Source organism: Theropithecus gelada, chromosome 11, assembly GCF_003255815.1.
Source record: "Theropithecus gelada isolate Dixy chromosome 11, Tgel_1.0, whole genome shotgun sequence".
NCBI lineage: Eukaryota > Metazoa > Chordata > Mammalia > Primates > Cercopithecidae > Theropithecus > Theropithecus gelada.
In genome coordinates this window covers 112,502,431-112,528,877 of record NC_037679.1, presented here as the reverse complement: position 1 = coordinate 112,528,877, position 26,447 = coordinate 112,502,431, and the positions used below count along the sequence as shown (strand labels likewise).

The following is a 26,447-nucleotide window of genomic DNA, read 5'->3' as shown; positions in this document are numbered from 1 at the left end:
ATTTTAGGGTTGTAGTTACAGGGATTGTCAGAATTGTTTAGTTAATTTGTACATATAATACTCTTATTCTTTATTCTATTGAAATGAACTTGTTCTCTTATGAGCAATGTATTTGCTTCTCGCTGGTTCAAGGAGGAAAAACTCAGTTTGATTCCTTGCTCAAAATAAAACTGAGCAGGGGATAGTTACATCCTAAAACCGAGCAGGGAAGAGTGACCACATCCTAAAAAACATAAAAGCTGAGAAAACTCAGTGTATTCAGTTGTGATTATTTTCCTTGGAGAATATACCTTATTCAAACCCTGCATCCCTGCCAAGATTACATGTTCTCCTGGTGAGATGTGGTTCAAGATCCATGGCTTTTTACTTGACGTGTAAAGAGTTTGTTTTTGTACACTGCAGAATTGAAATCATAGAGTGCTGGAGATGAACACGAGAGGTCAATTATTCTATTCCTGTATTTTCGGGCGCAGAAACTTTAAACGACAAGGGAAATTAACATGCCCCTTAATTTTAAACAACTATGGAAAAGGTTGAACTATGAAGTTTTGGTTGGAAGGTTACTCAGTTCTGTGTCAGTGACTTTCACTATAAGGAAGCAGTAAATCCTAAATATTGTAGTTTTTATCTATTGCCTCTGTCTATAAGATTGTAGAAAATAGCTGGCCACTCTTTTTTAAGGATTACAGAAATCCTTTTCAAAAGATGCCGTAACCTGGGAGAGGCAATATTGCTTATGCCAAAAATGTTTAAAAATAAAAAGTTTAAGGTCAAGGGACTGAGAAGTATCAAGTAAGACTTGCTATTAAAAGACTGGGCTTTTAAGATGCAGGCAATGTGATTTTGCACGAACTGTGAGGTAAATCTTAAAATGCCAGAGACCTGTTTACCCTAATGTCTGCAATATCCAGCTGTGATTCAATTTGGTATTATTTTGGACACATACCTTAATGCTTCATAAAGTGTAAGTTATGACAACATTAAAATGAGGATGAATGCATAAAATCTAGATGATTAAAGAAGATTTTGACAGTATTAAGTGTGGTAGGCAGTAAGGAAGAGGGAAAGAAACATAATCCAGGTGACTGAGCAAATTTTTTATAGGATGTCACGGAGGTATTTAAGTGAAGTGAATTATAGTGGACTCAGAAATACAGAGATAGTCACCAACCTCAGCTAGCATAGAATGGAGATTTTCTTGAAAATTAGAACTTTTCTACATTTCTTCATGCATGTAGTTGCTTCTGGTCACATGATGAGGGACTTGCTAGAGCCGCAGGAAAAGTACAAATAGTTCATATTCCATCAGTCTACCAGCAGGACAGAACAGAGTAATCACACCATCCCACCCCTCTTTGCCTCATAAACTCCTTCAATCCAGGCCTTAATTTTAGTTTTCACCAGCAGGATATTGCACATCTCAGGGACTGTCCTAGAATTTTACTCACTTGTGTATTTTCTGTGGGTCAAGAGGGGAAACAACATCCAGTAACAGAAAAGAATTGAGCTACATGATAGAGATGAGCGATTTCAGATCACTCCAGGGCTTCCCCTTCCCATTTCATCTTGTATATTTTGCTACTTTGTTTGGGCTGAGGTATGTGGATCAGGAGGCGGATTTTTAGTGAGCACAGGTGGCTTCCAGAATATGACTTTTTCAAGTGTATTTAGGACTCTGGGACAAATAAAGACTACAATTCAGTATCTAAAATATAATTGTTAATTTTAAGATTTTAATAGTATGGCTAAGAAATGAAAAGCATGCCTATTTAGCATTAGCAACTTTATTTTACCTCTTAGTGGCTAAGAGATTTATTTAGTATTTTCCTCAACGGAGGAACTTGATATGTTATACAATCCTTGCAAAGATAATTTTTTCTGACTAGCCCATTTTTAGAATATTGATTTGCTCTTTCAGAAATAGCAGCACTAACTGTTGACTTTTGCATATAAAGAGCATTATATAGGGCAAGTCTGCAGATACGCACTTTCCAATCAGTATTCTGCAATATATGTTTATCAATAAACTACTTCGTAACAACTCAAATATAAAACTATTCACAAAGGAAACGAGTTCAGAAAACGATTAAAACAATACCCTAGATGTTGTATATATTTTTAGAACCTTAAATTTATGACAGGAGCCCATAAGGCATGAAGCTGACTTGGTTTATACCCCTACCATAATTTATGAGGTTAATCATTCTGATAATTTCCAAAGCAGTCTCTTTGGAATGTTATATACTCATGATGTTCCCACTGGTCCCACACCGTGTGGTAGATTTCATTATTGTTCCCAGCTCCATGTTTTCTCCTCTGTAGAAGATTATACATCCAGACTTTTTGTCATGTGGCTTTCAGTACCTTCCTGTAGGTAGAATTTACTTCTTTATCCCTTGTCAGGTTAGTCATGTGATTCGCTTTGGTCAGCAGAATGTGACTGGATGCAAACTATACTCATGACCACGGAGACGCTTTACATGGGTTATTGTGATTTGGTCTGGCCTCTGGTTTGGTTTAATTTGGCTTCTGCTTTCTTCCGGGAGAACAGCATGTCCCCGTAAGGGGCTGTTCCTTTAGTCCTGGAATGAGAAGACAATGTGGAGCCAAGCTGAGCATTGATGCACAGAGTCAGGTGGAGCCAAGCAGGACGACAGCAAGTCTGCAGCCTGAGTCCTACATGAATGAGAAATAAACTTTGTTGCCATAAGCCACTGAAACTGTGGGGCTGTTTGTTGCTATGGTAAAAACTAATAAATATGCCAACTTTCTTTGTCTTTCTTTTCTTTTTCCACTTGTTTGAGTTGCCTTTAGAATGGAAAGCACATTTTTTAAACATTCTCGGGGGGTATCCCTGAGGATATTTTGGGGCAAATCTAATTACTGAAAATAAATAAAAGTCATCTGGAGCCAAGTCTGGTGAATTAGATGAATAGTCAATTTGAGTACAATATTTCAGATCAAAAAACTGTAAAAGTAATTAACATGTCTTTTTTCATGGATCATAAAAAGTCCCAAAAGGTATTCCAAAAATGATTTGATCCAGCTTATTTGGACATGTATATTCTGTGACATTGCTAAAATTTTATTGTTATTTTATTACTACTAACATACTTCTTGACTCATTTAAAAGTGTGAATAGGCCTATGTACCATCTGTTGCTTTGTCTAGCCACATGTCTGAGTATCTGATAGGAGATGCTCTCTGAGTGAAAATGTTGTAGTAATAAGTGGCAAACAAACTTTTTTAGGGCTTACATAACACAGGGCGAAACAAAGGGTCTGATGGCTGAGGGCAGTGAAGGAGACGGTACATGTGGCTGTTCTTGGGAACTAAAAACTTCAGCTCTACCCTATTGGTAATATCTGAGGACTGAAATGGCTGAAAAGGGGCCAATGGCTTTGGATGAGGAAGCATCTGTATTAGCATATTGAGTGTTACTTTCCCTTGTTGCCCTGGAGTTGGCTACCAAGACCTAAGAGTGAAGAGATAATAGTTACCCTATATTTCAAAAGGGTGGCAAAAATTGACAACAAGAAGACAAAAGCAAGTAAACGAAAAACCAATTGGGGGTCAGATAACTCTTCAAGGCTTATCAGGAAATGGATAAAATGACTATGGTACAACAAGCATTATCTCCTCCATATATTTACAGGTGGGGGTGTTTGAGAGTCATGAGTCATTAGCCCAGTGAGGAATAGAGTGAGCCCACAATGTCCACTTAACCTTTCCAAGTCCAGTGGGGAAGGAAGCTCAAATTGAGCCATTTATAGTGATTTGAGTGTATGCAGTAAGAGACTGTTACCCCAGTTTAGACTTCTGCTCTGAAAGAGAGTTTGTTGATTTTCCCTAGGCTTCTGTGAACATGAAGAAAAAGCAAGACCAGGATGGAGCAAAGGCGTGGCAAAGGAGCAACCTGCATTCCTGCACCCCTGCAGTTTGACAAAACAGGGGTTTGTGGGGTGGATGTTACTCAAGGTTTAAATAACCTCATAAAAGGTAGTTATATGTGATCCACTCTTTGTATAGGTAGAGGTTGAGCCAGAGCCAGATCTCCTGGTGGGGAGGTTCTCCAAGGCTTCCCAAAGAACTGACCCATGGTAACCCCAAGGTAACCAGCTTTGACCGCGAAGCCACAGGGGCCTTGGTGGAGGATCTGAGCTCACAGAGAGGGGACTGCAATCGCTTGCCCTATCAAGTGTGAGGGTCACTTTTCTCTTTCTCTTTTCCTCCCACTCATAGCTAAGAAAAGGTACAGCCAAAAGAGAAAGAGAAGAAGAGTGAAATAATAGATCATATCTTCTATTCCCAAGCTAGATCTTGGCTAGTACTGGAGTCTAGGGGTGCGAGGGTGGGAGGTGGATGGGGTGGGTGAGGTATCTGTCAAGTTAGAGGAGAAAATGAAGTTTTAAATTGGACAAGATGGGTTGAAGATTTTTTGTTGTCTAAAAGTACATACAAGGAAACGATAGAATCTAGCCTGGTTTTAATTAGGGAATGTGAAAGGGAAAAGGTAGTATTTTTAAAATCGTTAAAAGTTTTGAGACGTACTATATTCAATCGGTTTAATAAAAACTAGCTGAGACAGTTAAAAACCTAAGAGTCAGAAAGAAGTGCAGCTTCAGGAAATGTCCTGATTGCATTTCAGGCGAGAAAACCCTAAGATGCAGAATAAGGGGGATCTTATTCTGGGGCAGTAGGACTTTGGGGAACCTTGACCCAAAACTCTTGAGAGTTAGGCTGAGATCATTCTCTTTGCCTCTCTTTATTCCCTCGCCACCACTTACTGCTCCAGATCAGGGCTTATTTTGTTTGGTTTCATTTGTGGATGAGCATGGCTAAGCAATGAATTGTATTTAAAAAAAACCTTGTGTCTTTAGCAATAGGTTATTAACACTGCATATATATGAGTATATAGGTATATATTTATATCATAATTAGTTGTTTGTCATGATATTTAGTAAAATCCTTAACAGTTATGGTCAGTCACATATTTAATGATAAGCTTAAAATTAGTCATAGATGGTATCTGTTTGTGCAAACACCTACAATGATGAGTACTGTTACAAAGCAGTGTTGCACTCAGGGTCAGCTGGTAGCTATGGAGGGAAAAAACTATGTTGAGCAGATAAGTTTCCCTGAAGTTTCCTGCTCCTGTAATAAGAAATCAGAGCTCCTTGCATTCATCTCACAGAAAAACATGGTCAACCCAGGAGCCTGATGCAGGATACATGAGCCCCCAAATTGGGGTTTAATCTGGCAGGGATCTTGGCTTCACACAGGGAAGAAGTCAGGCCAGGTGCAGTGGCTCATGCCTGTAAACCCAGCACTTTGGGAGGCCGAGGTGGGCTGATCATGAGCTCAAGAGATCAAGACCATCCTGGCCAACATGGTGAAACCCTGTCTCTATTAAAAACACACAAAAAATTGGCTGGACATGGTGGCGGGCACCTGTAGTCCAAGCTACTCAGGAGGCTGAGGCAGGAGAATTGCTTGAGCCTGGGAGACAGAGGTTGCAGTGAGCCGAGATTGTGCCACTGCACTCCAGTCTGGTGATAGAGTGAGATTCCGTCTCAAAAAAAAAAAAAAAAAAAAATTCAAGGGTGACCCAGAGGTGTTAGCAACTTTTATCGAAGCAGCAATATAGAGCAACAGCAGAGATATTGCTCCTCGCAGAGCAGGGCTACTTGTACGCAGTGAGCCCAGAGTAGCAGCTCAGAGGCAGTTTTGCAGTCGTATTTATATCCACCTTTAATTATACGCAAATTAAGGGGTGAATTATGCAGAAATTTTTAGAAGTGGTATGGTCACTTTCAGGTCATTGGGTTGTTGCCATGGAAAGGAGCAGTAACATTTGGGTGTTGTCATGGCAATGGCAAATTGACATGGCACACACAATTACAGAAAGCTTCTTCTGCCCCATTCTTGTTTTAGCTAGTCCTCAACTTGGTCCAGTGTCTGAGCCCCACCTCTGGAGTTAAGTCTCGTCTCCTACCTCAAGCCTACATGTAAATACATAAAACTCCCTCCAGCCTACTCATATGTTAACATGTAACATAGGGTCACATGTTCCAGCCTACTCACATGTTAACATGTAACATGTTCACATGTTAAATTTATCAAATAATGGGGTTTAAGAGAAGGGACTGTCCTCTTTGCATTACAAAATACACTTACTGCTTTAGTGTAAAGTTATTTTATTTATCATTTTTCTAAATTAAGCACTTTGCCGTGAATAGCTTAATAGTAACCCCCCTCTCCCTCCACCACTACACTCCATATGTGCTTGTTAATTATATAAACAAAAGAAACAGGAGGAATTTTAGCCCTGGGCACACTTTGGAAGACACAGCTATCTATGAGGCCCTTCTGTATCCCACTTCCCTTTTTGCTCATTCTGGTTTTCTCCTTTCCTGATCCCCAAGAAAGCCTTAGCTCCAGCCACTTTTCCTTTGTCAAAATCTTCACCTTGTTCTGTTCTCTTCTGTGGCATCCTGAGCTTCCAAATAGTCCCTGTCCTTCCCACTCCAGCTGAACACATTCCCTGAGTGTAATTTTACTCATATTCTCAGTGGAAGAATATTACAAGAGCATGGAGCTGAACAATACTTTGAGGTAATTTCTCCCACCCTTACATTTATTAGGTGAGGACACTGAGTGATAGAGAAACTTGGCCAAAGACCTATGACAAGAGCCTAGCGTTCTGGACAACTCAGGGCTCCTTGCAAAGCACCATATTCTGTGTTCTAAAATCCATTGAAACATGATTTGAAAGACTGTTTTCTACTTTCACCAACTCTGGCAAGAACCTGCATGCTTTGGTTCTTCACCTTCCTCCTCTGTCAAATGTTGGCATTGGTGAGGTTTAGTAAGCTGCCTTCCCATTCCAGGGCTCTGTAATTTTATTCTTTTATGAAGTTATCAAGCATTTACTCTGTGCCAGGTGTTTCCGAGCATTTTGCGTGGCTGTTTTAGTCACTCCTTACCTCAGCTCCAGGTCATCTGATTTCCTCCTGCTCACAGATGAGGATACTGTGATTCATGGAGGTGGAATAAATTGCCCAAAGTCATCCACCCAGTGGAATGAGGATTCAGATCCAAGCGTGTCTGACTCCTCAGCCCTTGCTCTTCAGCCTTGTGCTGTGCCACCTCCTGATGTCTTAACATGGATACCAGCTGAAGGGTTAGCCCGAGACTCATGCAATTGAGGAATTATCTTCTGCCACCTTCCTGCCCTGTTTTTCTTTCATCTTTTTCTCTTGCTTCCTGGTTCCTAACACTCGGAAGTCTCATGTTCTCCAGGTTGCCTTCTTTCTTTCCAAAGGCTTCATTCCAACTTTATATGTATGTATATGTGTGTGTGTGTGTGTGTATTTTATACATACATACATTGATATATTTATATATATATGTATATATGTATAATATATGTATGTGTGTGTATATATATGTATTTTTTTGAGACAGGATCTCACTCTGTTACCCACACTGGAGTGCACTGGTGTGATCATGGCCAACTGCAGCCTTTACTTCATAGGCTCAACTGAACCTCCCACCTCAACCTCCTGAGTAACTGGGACCACAGGCATGCACCACCATGTCTGGCTAATTTTTAAATTTTTTTAGAGGTAGGGTCTCCCTGTGTTGCCCAGGCTGGTGTGGAACTCTTGGGCTCAAACAATCTGGCCTTGGCCTCCCAAAGTGTTAGGATTTCAGGCATGAGCCACCATGCCCAGCCTTAAATATAACTTTGTGTGAAATACTGATAAGCAGGGACACTTTTCTCTCCCTTACACAGCCTACAAAAATAATAGAACTGTGGAATCTGTTCTGATGATGCAAATCATACACCTGACTCACTTCTCCTCCACCCCTTCTTCACTTGAGAAAGTGGGACTAACATCACAGTTTCAAAGGGTCTGGCTTCCTTGGTTTGTTTAGACAAATGGCAGTGGGTGGCATTGGGAGAGTAGATGGGAGAAGAGGCCACATTGAAAGTAACACCCTGATTGCATTTGGGAACCTAAGAATCCTGATGAACTGTGCACATTCAACAGATGTGCTTGTACTACCCATTTTAATTGGGCCTGGGGTTCAAAATAACTCAAAATGTAGCAGAGAAGAAATGGGAAGTCTCCAACCTCAGCACATGTGCCATAATGAAATACATTTTGCTTGACATATAATTAATGCTGGAATCCATGCTCATGGAATTTTAAGTTAGTTCAATAAGTGTCTACAGTTTTCCTTACTCTTTGAAAATGTGGTTCTGAACTCAGTGCCCAACTCAGTCCTTTTTTAAATAAAATTCTATTTTTTCTTCTAAATACCTGTATAGTTACTTTAAAGGCAATGTAAGCATCTTTTTCATAAAGTTTCCTTAACAAAATTTCTTTGAACAGCAAGGCAATTCCTTTGCTATATGAATGTTTCATAAGAATAGCAAACTAATAATAAAATTCTCCTTTACCCCTGAGCCTTTTGTTCTTGCACAGCCCTCTGGTGAAAGCTGGATAATCATCATATTGCGCAGTGAACAATTCATGTGTTTGAACACAGCCAGAGACGCAGGTATATAGGTGCAAGCCGAAGCTGGCTTTGAAATACCTAGTTTTCCTGGAACCTCAGCTTCAAATCACAGCTGGAGCAGGTGCTTCTCCCTTCATTCTTCAGAGTTACAAACAGTGAGGCTCGTTCTGTAAAGGTATTAAAGGTTCCCTGGGACATTATCCATAAGATCTGGAGTTGTGTTTGATGTCCTGAGAAAATGTCTGCAAATTCTCGTTCATTGTCATGAGAGAACTTATCCTCTGAAGTTGGCTGGCACCATTTAATCCCAATTCATTTTGGAAACTCAGTAAGAAATTAGTGTTGTTCTTTGAGGCCTCCACAACCTACTTGGCTAATTTTCTGTTGACTTATGTTGTGTAATTTACCTATCCTTGTGCTAATTTTCTGTTGACTTGTGTTATGCTGTTGTTGCTATTGTTGTTCAGGTTGTACCTTATAGGCAGGGATACTTGTCCTGTTCACTCTATCACTTCATTTCAAATGCTGTCTCTGTAACTGCACAAGCAATTTAACAGTTCCAACCCCAGCCTTTCCATTTGTGAAATGATGATAATCATGTCTGTCCTGTCATTTAATCAATGCTTTTGTTTTGGACTGAATTATGTCCTCTCCCAAAACTCATATGCCAAAGCCCTAACTCCCAAGGTGACTGAATGTAGAGACAGGGCCTTTAAGAAGGTAATTAAGGTTAAATGAGGTCATAAGATTGGGGACCTAATCCCATAGGGCTGGTGTCCTCATGAGCACTGGGAGAGAGCAGGAGAGCACATGCGCACAGAGAAAGGCCATGTGAGGACGCAAGGAGAAGGTGTCTGTCTACAAGCCAGGAAAGAGAGGCCTCACCAGAAAGCAAGCTTGCTGGCACCTTGATCTTGAAATTCCAGCTTCCAGAACTGTGAGAAAATACATTTCTGTTGTTTCAGTCACCCAATCTGTGGTATTCTAGGAAACCCTAGCAGACTGATACAGTTTCCAACTTAGAACTCTTTTTTTTTTTTTTTTTCAATCCAGGCTATGTTCATCTATTTATAAGATAGCACACTTAAATTTTCCTAAGGCATTTTAACCTTAACATGTCTGATTTCATCATCATTCTCCCCAATACCTGCTTCTTCACCTGAATTACTTATCTCCATGAATAGGATGGCTAGCCTTCCATCACCCTAACTAAAAATGAGGCCGTTATCCTTGGCACTTCTCTCACCTTCATCCCCAACATCAAGTTTTCTACCATGTCCTATTATGTTTACCTTGAAAATAGCTCTCAAATCTAGTTTCTTCTTTCTGTCCTTGCTGACAGAGTTTAACTGAGGCCTTCATTTCTGGTACTCAGTTTTCCCGTTACCTGTGAATTTTTTCCCACCCTCCCTTCCTTTTTTACTTAGTCTAATGAAATCTAATTCTAGGGATTAAAATAACCTAGCCTTCGGGATAAAATAGAAAATCCTTAGTATAACAAACAGAGCACTTCATGATTTGTCTCTCTCGGGTCTTTAAGTCTTGTCTCTTATTACCAATCATGTTCTTCCACCCCAAACATAAAGTACTACCTTTGGTAACTTGAATCTTCTCAGCTTTCTCAAGCCAGAATGCTTTTGCCTTCCCCCATCTTCTGTGTCTGAAATGATGCGTCCATACAACATCTGTGTATCTTTTAATGTTCAACTTAGCACATTTTCTAAAAAAAGCTTCCTTAGATTTCAGGCTTGGGCAGATACGCATTATCCACCCCTGTAAGGGTGAAGTACTTTCCTCTATTCATTGTTCTTATTAACAGTTATTTTGTGTTTTTTAAAAATTGTGTTTTAATTTTTTTAAAACATCTTTCTCCTACTAGACTTTAAATTCTTTCAGGACAGGACTGTAGCTTTACACCCTTGTGGCTCAGTAGTTTCTCGTTGTGACAGAGTAGGCCGTTAATATTTCTTGAATAAATGAATTAAATACTACTAAATAAATAAACCCCGTCTTCCTAAAATTTCTTTTATTTATTGATTAAAATTTTGGAATATGAGCCCCAACTAACCTAGTAATAGCTTGGGAATTATAGAATCCTAAGAAATTACATTTTCACATGCTATTTCCTTTAATCTCTGAAGAGTTTGCATATTATACATACATGCATATACTTAAAATCTATTAATGTAGACATTAATTACAAACTGATTTAAATTAATTTATATTTGAGAATTTTGAAAGACTCTAAGAGAATACTAGAGTTTCTCTATCATATCGTGATTTGAGGATTCAGATCAAGGTGAAAAATTTGGTGGAATTACTACTTTTTAAAAATAATTGCGTAACTAAGTTAACTTAGTTGTTGAACCCCCATCATTGGTAAAGTTGCATTAGCTAAGAATCATCCCACAAAGTACTTTTCTATCTGATAAGCCATGTTATTTTTCATCTCGGGGGAATAAATTATAAATGTAAGAAAAAAATGGTGTGTGTGTGTGTGTGTGTATGTCTGCGTGTGTGTGTGTGTGTGTGTGTGTGTGTGTTGGGGTGGGGGGGTGAGATTGAGAGAGAGATTCTATTTAGTTAAGTAATTCAAGCATTTATCTCTAAAGAATTTTCAAAATCCTGTTGTAAGAAGTTTAGATTGGCTGCTACTAACAATGTTGGTGCAAAAAACAGTCGACTCTAAAACCCAGTCTTACTTAAGATATAAGCAATTATAGCAATAATCCAAAAAGGTGGCAATATCTACCAAAGTTAAAATAGCCTATAACAATCTATGGGTGGCTTTTATTCCTATTGTTATTTTCATTTTTGCTCCTCTTTAGAAAAAAGTCTTTTCACATTGGACCATTAGGTTCTTGTGTTCTTATGAGATTCTCCCTTCATAATTATCCTTTAAGAAAAGTTTTAAGAGCTTTGCCTTAATGAGACTCTTCTTTGTCTCTGAAATCATCAGTAGAGGTTGGATGATCGTGCTTAAAAGGCAGATAACTGAAATTGCTTTGGAATTAATTGGTTAGCAAGTTTCTTTGTTTCTGACCAGAAAAAAAGAACAAGCATTTACTGTTCACATTTCTTAGAAAATGGCATTAACTCAACCAGAATTTAAAAATCATTCATTTGAATTATGAATCAAATATTTACATGCTCTATCTTTAGAAGGATACTAATACTGTTCCTAAAATAGTATTTTCCTCTATGTTAGTATTTTATGTTGGATAAATTCAATAATGCTTAACTCATCTTCTTATTTTTATGCTGTACTTTTTTTTCTTGTTTTCTTGATTTCAATTAGCAACAGAAGAAATTAACTGGCTTATTGTAGTGCTTTTCTAATTACTTTGTAATGATTTTTTATTTTCACATATTGGGAAAATAGAGTAATGAGATGGTACATTTTTGATGAATTTCGCTTGTTTCCTTTCCCAAGAATTCTGGAAAGGTATAAACAGGGAATTCAGCAAGAGAAAGTCTCCTGTTTTTACATGGTAAATTCTGCTTCAGGACGTCTCATTACCAGTTCTGTTTCTCTCTCTTGGACTGGTAATGCCTGTGTCGATTAAAAAATTCTAGTATCAGTTTTAAGGCCTTGAAATATAGGCAAAGAATAGGCTAAGGAGTTGGCTATATCTGAGTTGGAAACATGGTTGGACCATTTAAAGGCTGTGTGACTTTTGGTCTCTGACTTAACTTCTCTGAGTCTCAATAGTACCTAATGATACTCAATTGACAAGGTTACTGTGATAATTAAATGATGTAATTTAGAACAGTACCTAATTAATGTGTGATATTAATATCTGCTCAGTGATAATAGTTGTTGTTCTTGGTATTCACAAAAATAGGCAGTTTGAATACTAGCTCAGATTGTTCCAGATTTCATAAATATTTTTGGTGCGTGACTCGTTTTACCAAAAATGTTTTGCCAAATATTTTTGAAATATATTTGGCAAATATGAAACCCAATGAAAAACTTCAACTTTCCTCAATCCAAATACCTGCTAAATTAAAAGTATTACTTATTTTATACTATTTAGCCCACATGCTCAGTTTGACAAAACAATTAAGAAAAATGGGAGAGCACCTTCTCAACTGTTTAAGACAAAACTGGTTTCAAGGATATTCAAGTCCTGTACCTTCAGTTAGTTTCATGTTATTGTCAAAAGCATCAGTGAAACAACTACTGTAATAAAAATTAGAATAAATGTATAATAATCATAACAACAATAGTAGTAATTGAAGTCAAGTCGCCATTGTAAGAACAGAAATAGTATGAATTCAGCAGGCACTCTACTGCAAGGTTACTTTTACTAAGATCAAAGATAGCTGAGCATTTTTCTTAGTTTCTCAACAAGTACTGAATAGCTGCTCTAGATACAGTATTTCTACTTGATCCTTATCACTGGGTGGTTGTTTCAATATTGGATCTGAATTGGGCAAGCAGGCAAAGAAGTAGCAGACCTGAGCACCAGCCGGAAATCAACAATGGGTACTTCGGTACTGTGTAAAAGGTCCACAGACTGGTCCAGATACACAGGGCATTTTTGTCTTTTGATAAGACACATGTGCTATCACTTCTAGGTTAAAGTTTATACAGTATCAGAGAGGATAATTATTTCTTTCAGTGTTTTTCCAAGCATGTGAAATTAAACAACAATAACAAAAACACACCTATGAACATCATCTGTAAATCAGAGCTGGACTCTGGACAGATTTATGGAAATAATCTAGTTTAGAAGTTTCTTTAAAACATCATAAAAGCAGTACACATTTTTAAAGCAAACTCTCACTTAGAACCATCTTCCTTCCTCAACATGCACCCCCAGGAAAAAAACAGATAAAAAATGATTTGCCCTACTGAGAGGGCAGTAGGCAGCCTAGACTGCTGCTTGTTTTGGTTTCCCCTTTCACACTCTGAGAGAGCTCTAATGAACCTTGTGATTTGGAGAAACACATTTTTAAAAAACATTGAAATAGGCTGCGTGCGATGGCTCATGCCTGTAATCCTAGTACTTTTGGAGGGTAAGGCGGGTGGGTCACCAGAGGTCGGGAGTTTGTGACCAGCCTGGCCCATATGGTACTCGGGAAGCTGAGGTGGGAGAATTGCTTGAACCTAGGAGATGGAGGTTGCGGTGAGCTGAGGTCACGCCACTATACTCCAGCCTGGGTGACAGAGTGAGACTCTGTCTCTAAATGATAATAATAATAATACGTTGGAAATAGATAAACTTTTCTATTTTTAGAGGGGCAACAATTGAAGCCAAGAGAGAAAAAATTATTTGCTCTAGTTCAGGCAAGTATTTTATGTATTTATTCAATGAATGTGTATAATACTAAATGCCTACACAAACCCTGATAATACAGGGAAGTGACTAAGACTCTGCTAATCATGAGGGTGATCGTGACGACCACAGCTCATGTGGTCACAGAGCTTACATTATAGTTGGGAGTAGTGAGTGGGAGACAGCAAACATACAAAAATGAATAGGCAGACAAGTTAAAAATGTGATATTACATGATTGGGACAGGACCTTTAGGGAGCTGATAAGTACAGCCAGTTAAAGAATGTCTTTGGAAACAAATCCAGAGTCCAGAAAATACTAATAAAATATTTATAGATGTTTTCTTTCTAAGATGTGATGATTTTAACATAAAGTTAAGCAAAAGTGAAAGAATTATAAATGTATCATTATAATCACTTCTTAAATTAATTGAATTTCTGTTTAATCTGTTTCTTCTTTTCCTAATTTTATCTATTTGAACACATTTTTGAATCAAGAAAAGCAGAAAGTCCTTTCAAATTTGAAGATACAAAGAAATCGAATTTAGTTTCTATTTTGGATAAGTTAGGTGACTGAGAAAGTTCAGTGTAGTAGTTTAAAATAATAGAACCAAATTTCTTACAGCCTACTAAGAGTAGTCCACTCTGATTTTTTATTTTTGTTTTTATTTTTATTTTTTTGCATTCTCTTCTTCTTTTTTAAATTATTAGTATACTTTTAAGTTCTAGGGTACATGTGCATAACGTGCAAGTTTGTTACATATGTATACTTGTCCCATGTTGGTGTGCTGCACCCATCAACTCGTCATTTACATCAGGTATAACTCCCAATGCAGTCCCTCCCCCTCCCCCCACCGTGATAGGCCCCGGTGTGTGATGTTCCCCTTCCCGAGTCCAAGTGATCTCATTGTTTAGTTCCCACCTATGAGTGAGAACATGCGGTGTTTGGTTTTCTGTTCTTGCGATAGTTTGCTGAGAATGATGGTTTCCAGCTGCATCCATGTCCCTACAAACGACACAAACTCATCCTTTTTTATGGTTGCATAGTATCCCATGGTGTATATGTGCCACATTTTCTTAATCCAGTCTGTCACTGAGGGACATTTGGGTTGATTCCAAGTCTTTGCTATTGTGAATAGTGCCGCAATGAACATATGAGTGCATGTGTCTTTATAGCAGCATGATTTATAATCCTTTGGGTATATACCCAGTAATGGGATGGCTGGGTCATATGGTACTTCTAATTCTAGATCCTTGAGGAATCACCACACTGTTTTCCATAATGGTTGAACTAGTTTACAATCCCACCAACAGTGTAAAAGTGTTCCTATTTCTCCACATCCTCTCCAGCACCTGTTGTTTCCTGACTTTTTAATGATGCCATTCTAACTGGTGTGAGATGGTATCTCATTGTGGTTTTGATTTGCATTTCTCTGATGGCCAGTGATGACGAGCATTTTTTCATGTGTCTGTTGGCTGTACACATGTCTTCTTCTGAGAAATGTCTGTTCATATCCCTTGCTCACTTTTTGATGGGGTTGTTTGTTTTTTTCTTGTAAATTTGTTTGAGTTCTTTGTAGGTTCTGGATATTAGCCGTTTGTCAGATGAGTAGATTGCAAAAATTTTCTCCCATTCTGTAGGTTGCCTGTTCACTCTGATGGTAGTTTCTTTTGCTGTTCAGAAGCTCTTTAGTTTAATTAGATCCCATTTGTCAATTTTGGCTTTTGTTGCCACTGCTTTTGGTGTTTTAGACATGAAGTCCTTGCCCATGCCTATGTCCTGAATGGTATTAGCTAGGTTTTCTTCAAGGGTTTTTATGGTATTAGGTCTAACATTTAAGTCTCTAATCCATCTTGAATTAATTTTTGTATAAGGAGTAAGGAAAGGATCCAGTTTCAGCTTTCTACTTATGGCTAGCCAATATTCCCAGCACCATTTATTAAATAGGGAATCTCTTCCCCATTTCTTGTTTTTCTCAGGTTTTTCAAAGATCAGATGGCTGTAGATATGTGGTATTATTTCTGAGGGCTCTGTTCTGTTCCATTGGTCTACATCTCTGTTTTGGTACCAGTACCATGCTGTTTTGGTTACTGTAGCCTTGTAGTATAGTTTGAAGTCAGGTAGCGTGATGCCTCCAGCTTTGTTCTTTTGACTTAGGATTGTCTTGGCGATGTGGGCTCTTTTTTGGTTCCATATGAACTTTAAAGCAGTTTTTTCCAATTCTGTGAAGAAACTCATTGGTAGTTTGATGGGGATGGCATTGAGTCTATAAATTACCTTGGGCAGTATGGCCATTTTCATGATATTGATTCCTCCTATCCATGAGCATGGTATGTTCTTCCATTTGTTTGTGTCTTCTTTTATTTCACTGAGCAATGGTTTGTAGTTCTCCTTGAAGAGGTCCTTTACATCCCTTGTAAGTTGGATTCCTAGGTATTTTATTCTCTTTGAAGCAATTGTGAATGGAAGTTCATTCATGATTTGGCTCTCTGTTTGTCTGTTACTGGTGTATAAGAATGCTTGTGATTTTTGCACATTAATTTTGTATCCTGAGACTTTGCTGAAGTTGCTTATCAGCTTAAGGAGATTTTGGGCTGAGACAATGGGGTTTTCTAAATATACAATCATGTCATCTGCAAAGAGGGACAATTTGACTTCTTCTTTTCCTAACTGAATACCCTTGATTTCTTTCTCTTGCCTGATTGCCCTAGCCAGAACTTCCAACACTATGTTGAATAGGAGTGGTGAGAGAGTGCATCCCTGTCTTGTGCCAGTTTTCAAAGGGAATGCTTCCAGTTTTTGCCCATTCAGTATGGTATTGGCTGTCGGTTTGTCATAAATAGCTCTTATTATTTTGAGATATGTTCCATCAATACCGAATTTATTGAGATTTTTTAGCATGAAAGGCTGTTGAATTTTGTCAGAGGCCTTTCTGCATCTATTGAGATAATCATGTGGTTTTTGTCTTTGGTTCTGTTTACATGATGGATTACATTTATTGATTTGTGTATGTTGAACCAGCCTTGCATCCCAGGGATGAAGCCCACTTGATCATGGTGTATAAAATTTTTGATGTGCTGCTGGATTCAGTTTGTCAGTATTTTATTGAGGATTTGTGCATCAACGTTCATCAGGGATAGTGGTCTAAAATTCTCTTTTTTTTGTTGTGTCTCTGCCAGGCTTTGGTATCAGGATGATGCTGGCCTTATAAAAATGAGTTAGGGAGGATTCCCTCCTTTTCTATCAATTGGAATAGTTTCAGAAGGAATGGTACCAGCTCCTCCTTGTACCTCTGGTAGAATTCAGCTGTGAATCCATCTGGTCCTGGACTTTTTTTGGTTGGTAGGCTATTAATTATTGCCTCAATTTCAGAGCCTGCTATTGGTCTATTCAGGGATTCAACTTCTTCCTGGTTTAGTCTTGGGAAAGTGTAAGTGTCCAGGAAATTATCCATTTCTTCTAGATTTTCTAGTTTATTTGCGTAGAGGTGTTTATAGTATTCTCTGCTGATAAGTTTGTATTTCTGTGGGGTCGGTGGTGATATCCCCTTTATCATTTTTTATTGTGTCTATTTGATTCTTCTCTCTTTTCTTCTTTATTAGTCTTGCCTAGTGGTCTATCAATTTTGTTGATCTTTTCAAAAAACCAGCTCCTGGATTCATTGATGTTTTGGAGGGTTTTTTATGTCTCTACCTCCTTCAGTTCTGCTCTGATCTTAGTTATTTCTTACCTTCTGCTAGCTTTTGAATGTGTTTGCTCTTGTTTCTCTAGTTCTTTTAATTGTGATGTTAGAGTGTCAATTTTAGATCTTTCCAGCTTTCTCTTGTGGGCATTTAGTGCTGTAAATTTCCCTCTACACACTGCTTTACATGTGTCCCAGATATTCTGGTATGTTGTATCTTTGTTCTCATTGGTTTCAAAGAACATCTTTATTTCTGCCTTCATTTCGTTATGTACCTAGTAGTCATTCAGGAGCAGGTTGTTCAGTTTCCATGTAGTTGAGCAGTTTTGATTGAGTTTCTTAGTCCTGAGTTCTAGTTTGATTACACTGTGGTCTGAGAGACAGTTTGTTATAATTTCTGTTCTTGTACATTTGCTGAGGAGTGCTTTACTTCCAATTATGTGGTCGATTTTGGAATAAGTGCGATGTGGTGCTGAGAAGAATGTATATTCTGTTGATTTGGGGTGGAGGGTTCTGTAGATGTGTATGAGGTCCGCTTGGTGCAGAGATGAGTTCAATTCCTGGATATCCTTGTTAACTTTCTGTCTCGTTGATCTGTCTAATGTTGACAGTCGGGTGTTGAAGTCTCCCATTATTATTGTATGGGGGTCTAAGTCTCTTTGTAAGTCTCTAAGGACTTGCTTTATGAATCTGAGTTCTCCTGTATTGGGTGCATATATATTTATGATAGTTAGCTCTTCCTGTTGAATTGATCGTTTTACCATTATGTAATGACCTTCTTTGTCTCTTTTGATCTTTGATGGTTTAAAGTCTGTTTTATCAGAGACTAGTATTGCAACCCCTGCTTTTTTTTTGTTCTCCATTTGCTTGGTAAATCTTCCTCCATCCCTTTATTTTGAGCCTATGTATGTCTCTGCGTGTGAGATGGGTCTCCTGAATAGAGCAAAGTGATGGGTCTTGACTCTTTATCCAGTTTGCCAGTCTGTGTCTTTTAATTGGAGCATTTAGTCCATTTACATTTAAGGTTAAGATTGTTATGTGTGAACTTGATCCTGCCATTATGATATTAACTGGTTATTTTGCTCGTTAGTTGATGCAGTTTCTTCCTAGCCTCGATGGTCTTTACATTTTGGCATGTTTTTGCAATGGCTGGTACCGGTTGTTCCTTTCCATGTTTAGTGCTTCCTTCAGGGTCTCTTGTAAGGTAGGCCTGGTGGTGACAAAATCTCTAAGCATTTGCTTATCTGTAAAGGATTTTATTTCTCCTTCACTTATGAAACTTAGTTTGGCTGGATATGAAATTCTGGGTTTAAAATTCTTTTCTTTAAGAATGTTGAATATTGGCCCCCACTCTCTTCTGGCTTGGAGAGTTTCTGCCGAGAGATCTGCTGTTAGTCTGATGGGCTTCCCTTTGTGGGTAACCTGACCTTTCTCTCTGGCTGCCCTTAACAGTTTTTCCTCCATTTCAGCTTTGGTGAATCTGACAATTATGTGTCTTGGAGTTGCTCTTCTCGAGGAGTATCTTTGTGTTGTTCTCTGTATTTCCTGAATTTGAATGTTGGCCTGCCTTACTAGGTTGGGGAAGTTCTCCTGGATGATATCCTGAAGAGTGTTTTCCAACTTGGTTCCATTTTCCCCCTCACTCTCAGGCACCCCAATCAGATGTAGATTTGGTCTTTTCACATAATCCCATACTTCTTGAAGGCTTTGTTCATTTCTTTTTCCTCTTTTTTCTTTAGACTTCTCTTCTCGCTTCATTTCATTCATTTGATCCTCAATCGCTGATACTCTATTTTCCAGTTGTTTGAGTCGGTTAGTGAAGCTTGTGCATTTGTCATGTATTTCTCGTGTCATGGTTTTTATCTCTGTCAGTTCATTTATGGCCTTCTCTGCATTGATTATTCTGGTTATCTATTCTTCCATTCTTTTTTCAAGATTTTTAGTTTCTTTGCCTGGGTACTTAATTCCTCCTTTAGCTCTGAGAAGTTTGATGGACTGAAGCCTTCTTCTCTCAATTTGTCAAAGTCATTCTCCGTCCAGCTTTGATCCGTTGCTGGCGATGAGCTGCGTTCCTTTGGAGGGGGAGATTCCCTGTTATTGTTTGAATTTCCAGCTTTTCCGCCCTGCTTTTTCCCCATCTTTGTGGTTTTATCTGCCTCTGGTCTTTGATGATGGTGACGTACTGATGGGGTTTTGGTGTGGGTGTCCTTCCTGTTTGTTAGTTTTCCTTCTAACAGTCAGGACCCTCATCTGTAGGTCTGTTGGTGATTGCTTGAGGTCCACTCCAGACCCTGTTTGCCTGGGTATCAGCAGCAGAGGCTGCAGAAGATAGAATATTGCTGAACAGCGAGTATACCTGTCTGATTCTTACTTTGGAAGCTTCGTCTCAGGGGTGTACCTCACTGTGTCAGGTGTGGGGTGTCATTCTGCCCCTACTGGGGGATGTCTCCCAGTTAGGCTACTCAGGTGTCAGGGACCCACTTGAGCAGGCAGTCTGTCCATTCTCAGATCTCAGCCTCCGTGTTGGGAGATCCACTGCTCTCTTCAAAGCTGTCAGATGGGGTCGTTTGCATCTGCAGAGGTTTCTGCTGCTTTTTGTTTGTTTGTTTAGCTGTGCCCTGTCCCCAGAGGAGTCTACAGAGACAGGCAGGCCTCCTTGAGCTCCTGTGGGCTTCACCCAGTTCAAGTTTCCCAGCGGCTTTGTCTACCTACTTAAGCCTCAGCAATGGCGGGCGACCCTCCCCCAGTCTCACTGCTGCCTTGCAGTTAGATTGCAGACTGCTGTGCTAGCAATGAGGGAGGCTCCGTGGGCGTGGGACCCTCCTGGCCAGGTGTGGTATATAATCTCCTGGTGTGCCATTTGCTAAGACCCTTGGTAAAGCACAGTATTGGGGTGGGAGTTACCCGATTTTCCAGGTGTTGTCTGTCTCAGTCGCCCTGGCTAGGAAAAGGGATTCCCTTCCCCCTTGTGCTTCCCAGGTGTGGCGATGCCTCGCCCTGCTTCAGCTCTCGCTGGTCAGGCTGCAGCAGCTGACCAGCACCGATTGTCTGGCACTCCCTAGTGAGATGAACCCAGTACCTCAGTTGAAAATGCAGAAATCACCCATCTTCTGTGTCGCTCACGCTGGGAGCTGGAGACTGGAGCTGTTCCTATTTGGCCATCTTGCTCCGCCCCCCTGTCCATTCTGATTTTTGTAATGCAGTATCTAATTTGATATAAATGGAGTCTATTATGAATCTATAGAGCTTTCATTATTAATTAATATCCAAAGATTAATAAATATCGATTATTGATTATGGGTAACATGTTACTAGGCATTATGAGAAAGTCATTGAAGCCTAATAATTTCTAGCCCCAGAGGCACTCACACAACTTAATTGGAAGAAATAAAATATACTTAAATACATAAGATCTTACAAGGATCAAATAATAGCATAATTTTTTTTGATACAGAAAATTAATTAGGAAGAAATTACCATTGTTCAGAATAATTGTAGAAAGGTTACAGGGGAATGTGCTCTGTGAATTGAATCCTAAAAAAATAAGATATGGATGGATAGGTGTTGGAAAAGAAATAAATAGCAAGGAAGTTTCCAGCGATAAGACTGTCATAAGCAAAGGCTTTGTGATGGGAACAAGCAAGAATTACTCAGGCAACAGTTACCTGATAAATTGGACAAGAGCAGAAAGTTAATGGTGAGGATTAGTGAAAGGTTAAAAAGATAGATTTGTAATGGATTTGGAAGGTCCCAAATACCTAAGCCAAAAGTTAGATTTGTTCTATAGGTAGCACCAGGGAGAGCAATATATACATTCAAGATTTTTGAGTAGGGAGGAGATGTTGAATTCATGTAGGTTGAGATTCCTCTAATCCTGAGTGCCTATTTTGTACATGAGAAGACTAAGGTCCATAGCAGTAATTGTCTTATCTGAGGTAAGGCAACTGGTCCTTCTGGAGCATTGCTTTGCTTCCCCTGGCATCTTCATGGCATACCAGAAAGTCAGTCAAAATGAGGACACGTATTTTCATTTGTTTCTTTTCAGATAATTGCATTGCTGAGGGTGACTATGGTACATTGGAGGGTAGAAAAATAGCTTAGAGTAAGTCTGATTCAATGCTTAGGGCATCATAAAGTTTTAAGTTAATGTTTTTTAACTTTTAAAATCTATTCTATCTTTGGACATATAAAATTAATCTCATGCCCTTTAATTCTTTTGGAAAGTTTGAAATAAAGTAAATTATTTTGATGATAAATAAAACATTATAATATTTAATTTTGATTTTTGAAACTCTACATTCTCCTGTTGATGTGAGCTATGTCCATCTTTCCTACCTTCTATTGATATATTGAGAAGGACTGACATGAACATGGGTGGTGGCTGGAAGCAAGGAACAGTTGCAAGGGATTCTTTGAGGAATGAACCGTGTGGCTTACAGAACATGAGGACCAGTTATGAAGCTGAGAGACTAGGTGGTAAGCATACATCCTAGGTTCTAGTTTCTAAAGAGTATTCCTTCAGAGAAAGTCAACAGGTCAAATAGGTTTGAGAAAAGCTACAAAAACTGAATTGTTCTAAAGCACAGGAGTTTTCAGCATCTTCACATTTTAAAGTGCACCACGACTTTCTATGGTTGGAACAAAGCATTTGCAGGTTTACTTGACCACTAAGCCCTAACTGCACAGGGCTGTGGTTTCTTGGAAGACATGTTTGGGATATACATCTCTAAGTTATTAGCAAGTCTCTAACTAAAAGCTCTCTGACCAAGTAGTAGAGACCCTGGACTCTGCATCTTCCTACCTTGAACTTGTGTCCTGACTTGAACACTTTTTCTGCTAACGGGCAGCCTTGAAAAATATTCCGGTTGGCCTTGACTAACTCAACTCAAATGCTGGTCTAGATCTAGATCAGTTATAAACTTAACTGCTTCTTTGCCAGCCACATACCTTCACTCATGATGATATTATCATAAATAATATCTCCCAAATTATTTACTATATTATGCCTTAAATTGGCAGTCTACACTGCACTATGCCTTAAATTGGCCATCTACATCCCACTATGCCTTAAATTGGCAGTCTCCCACCCACTGTGGTCAGAAGCTGAACGATGTGTGGAGTAAAAGAGGAGATATAATAGCTAAATGTGATAAAGAAATAAAGTATATTGAACTTTAACTCTTGGGTAAACTTTAGATATGACGCTAAAGCCTGTGACAAAGCTGGTAATGCCACATGTCAGAAAGTCATAAAACCAAAATGGAAAAAAAAAAAACAAACAGTAGCAGGTGGCTACATTTTCTTTTACCACACTTGACAAGTTTTAAACAATTCGTGAAGATAGCTAGGTAATAAGAGGTGCTGATATCTGGTATTATAGTAACAAGTGGGTGTAATAAACTTTTTTTTTTTTCTTTTAAAGAGAGACTTCATAGGTGAATTAAGCATACGTTCATCTTTTGTGGAGAAAAATAAAATGAAATATCAAAAGATAATATAAGAAACTAAATGTGGAAGGGAAGAGACGTGGAGGGGAGAGAGAAAGAATAATTTGAGGAGTGGAAGAAACTTGGGGAAATTAGTTATTAGAAAATATTCAAAGGGGCTGAGATAAGCATCCATAGGACAAAAGTCAGAGTAATATATTTAATAGTTTAAATAAACTTCGACCACAATTTGAAAAGTGATTACAAGTATAGGATAATCTGAGCTATTCAGCATGTCTTTGAAAAGGTGATAGTTTTAAATAAGCAATTTTACTGCCATTAATTGCCAAGTTTATAAAAGTATTTCCAAGAAAACATTTTCCCCCCAGCAAGAGTTCACTCCTTTCTTTCCCGTAAGAAATAATCATTTCCATTTGATGCAGAGTTGAAAGCTTTGTTGCCCTGAAATCAAAGAAGCTATAAACTGCTTTGTAGGTAAGAGCCTCCTTTTCAGAAATGGGTCTCTCAGGCAACTCCAAATTAGAAGCGATAGTTTAGAGATTGAGGGTGACAGAGGAGCTGCCAGTCACACTAATGTAGGAAGCAAATTTAACTCTGATTTGGAAATAAAGATTGAAAACACTATATAAAGGCTTTGTCTAATTAGCTGATTGAAGCAATCTGGGTATATGATCAAGGAATGTATGTAACACTTTCTAGAGACCCTTTTGCTGCAAAGATGAATTCTGATGTTATAATTTCAGAAGAATAAAATCATGTTGGTCTTTGTCTTCTCCCTAAGATATATTTTAGTCATTGGCTTGTTTTGTGCATTACTCACCATTAACCAAAAATATTAAGCTGCTCAGTTTCACATCAATGGATTGACTCATTTTCTGGTCATTAAGCACTTGCTTCTTCCTGTAGTCTCTTCTTCACAGCAATAAGGATCGGATTAAAATATTTTTTTAAAAAAGTAATTCACAGAAGCACTTACAGTCATTTTTTTAATGAAATTCATCCCTTGAGCAACCAATTTTGAATCATAAATGGCTGGAAATTATTTTTTAATCACAGAATATTACTGCTCAAAAATCATGGGATACAACAATGAATCACAATGTGGTATTTAGAGTCAATAAAGGGACAAGTCACAGTAACTAGTTATTCCCTGTAGCTTTACAAATAATGATCTTAAACTGAGTTTAAGAAACTGTGTCAGTCAGATCAACTGAATAATAGAATATAAGGATATTCAAGAATATCCTCTTAAGCATTTAAAGTATCAGTCCATGAATTTGAAGATGATTCTGAAGGCAAGAAGGAAGAATACTTAGCAGTTGTGAGGTGGTGAGAAGAGTATGTCAGGAATAGTTAAAAGTAAAGTCCTTGCAAGAGGATGGCCACCAGAACATTTGATCCTGTGATGTGTTAGTGGGAATTCTGCATTGGAAATGGATATTTAACCCTAGGAGATGAAGAGAGTTGGAGCTCTGGACCAGAAATCTCAGTTCTTGCGAGAATAAACAAAAAATTGCAGACTAGGCCGGGCGCGGTGGCTCACGCCTGTAATCCCAGCACTTTGGGAGGCCGAGGCAGGCGGATCACGAGGTCAGGAGATCGAGACCATCTTGGGAAACACAGTGAAACCCCGTCTCTACTAAAAGTACAAAAAATTAGCCGGGCATGGTGGTGGGTGCCTGTAGTCCCAGCTACTCTGGAGGCCGAGGCAGGAGAATGGCGTGAACCCGGGAGGCGGAGCTTGCGGTGAGCCGAGATGGCGCCACTGCACTCCAGCCTGGGCCACAGAGCGAGACTCCGTCTCAAAAAAAAAAAAAAAAAAAAAAAATTGCAGACTAACCCCAGAATGCAAGCTTAAAGCAAAGTTAATTGAAGCACAGAAATATACTCTCAGAGGAAGAGTGGACTTATTTCTGTGAAGTGAAATCAGCACCTCTTTACAAAACTCGAGGTGCTTTTATGGGGTTTCTGGGGAGCAGTTGAGGTTTGGGCTCTGTTTGAGTGACAGGATGATGTCATTTGATTGGCAGTTTACGATTATGTAGCTAAAATTAAACTGTGCATGTTTTTACCTATAATTTGTTTTTAAAAATGCCCACTCAGGGGAGCAAAACCACATGTAAATTTTATTATAATAATGGTATCATGAACCAAGATAGAGCTTTAGGTTACTGGGCATGCGCTACTTTGGGGGATTTCCACTAGTGCTCTAGTTTCTCTTTCTACAGGATGTGCTGGATACAGACTCCACCAAAAACTCCCTCTGTTAGAGTGGAGTTAGGGTGGTTCCAGAGCTGAACTTAGGTGGGCCAGGTGCAGTTTTAGAGACGGCATTTCTGCTCTCTTCTCTTACCCCTTCCCAACTGCTAATGTCTATCTCCCTACCTAACATGAAGAGAATATTTCTGCGGATTCCCAGGGAAGGACCAAATTTATCAAAAGTGAAATGTTAATCAAGATCTTTGTCAGGTAAATCTTGTCTTACATTGGTTCTTGATTCAGGTCTACTTTGCTTTACATAGTTGAAAAGTTTCTGAAAAAAAAAATCTGTAAATAAAATTTTGTAAAACAAACTCTTTTAAATGTTCTGGCTGAGGAGAGCATTCTAAGTACCAACAAGGAAACCAACTATAGATACAATTTGAAACGAAATATTACCCTTTGCATGCTTGCTTTGTGGTTTTGGAGGTTAACATTTCGTGTGTTGGGTTTCTTTCCAGAATAATACACCTATACCTGCAATGATTCTAAGAGTAGGAGGAGTAGAATCAATTCTCTGAAGCTGTGTCTGTATACTTAATAAGATTTGCCAGCTTTGAGCAAACTGAGATAGTTCTAACTTGTTTGATTGAATTAATGAGGCTGTTCCATGAACAGTATCAAATTATTTGTGCATGGCTTCCTATCATTGAGCATTTCAAGCCTAATACACTATGAATGACAATAGTAAAGTTATTTAGAATTTGTTTTTCTAAAAGATGGTATATTCCAAAAGTGAGCTCAATACAAAAATAACAATTAAAAGTGAAAATTAAGAGTCTTGTTGATTAGGTTTTGTTTTTAAGAAATGCGCTATTGCATTTTCATATTAGTTATACTAAATTAGAAAAAAGTGAAAAAAGAAGTTATTAATTCTATTTGTGTCAAACGTTATTACTTTGTTTTTGTGTGATTGAATTAGTTGTTAGCAACAGATGAAGGTTAGAGAAGGGTAATGGTGATTATCTGACCTTAGAGTCATCTTAAGAGGGCTTTCTCCTGTTTGTGCTAAAGTAAAGTGGTTTGCTATTGACTTTTTCCCTATGTGCTATTTATTGAACCTTTCAAGCTTCTCTAAATAAATCATCCATCCATCTAGTCATCATGCCATCTGACAAATGTTTAAACTTTTTGAAGGCACTCACTAAAAATATTCTTTAAAATAGACTTATCTGATTAAATGTGTAACAAATGTTATAAACTTAAACTTATGTAAAGCAATTATATGAATAAAATTAACTTTAACAT

At 38.5% G+C, this 26,447-nt stretch overlaps 1 protein-coding gene across 3 annotated transcripts in view; it reads right to left on the bottom strand.

The window, feature by feature from the left end:
• The window catches only part of PIK3C2G (phosphatidylinositol-4-phosphate 3-kinase catalytic subunit type 2 gamma), a 394,884-nt gene that overhangs the window by 174,989 nt on the left and 193,448 nt on the right, over positions 1-26,447 (bottom strand). The gene's annotated exons all lie outside the window — the stretch shown is intronic.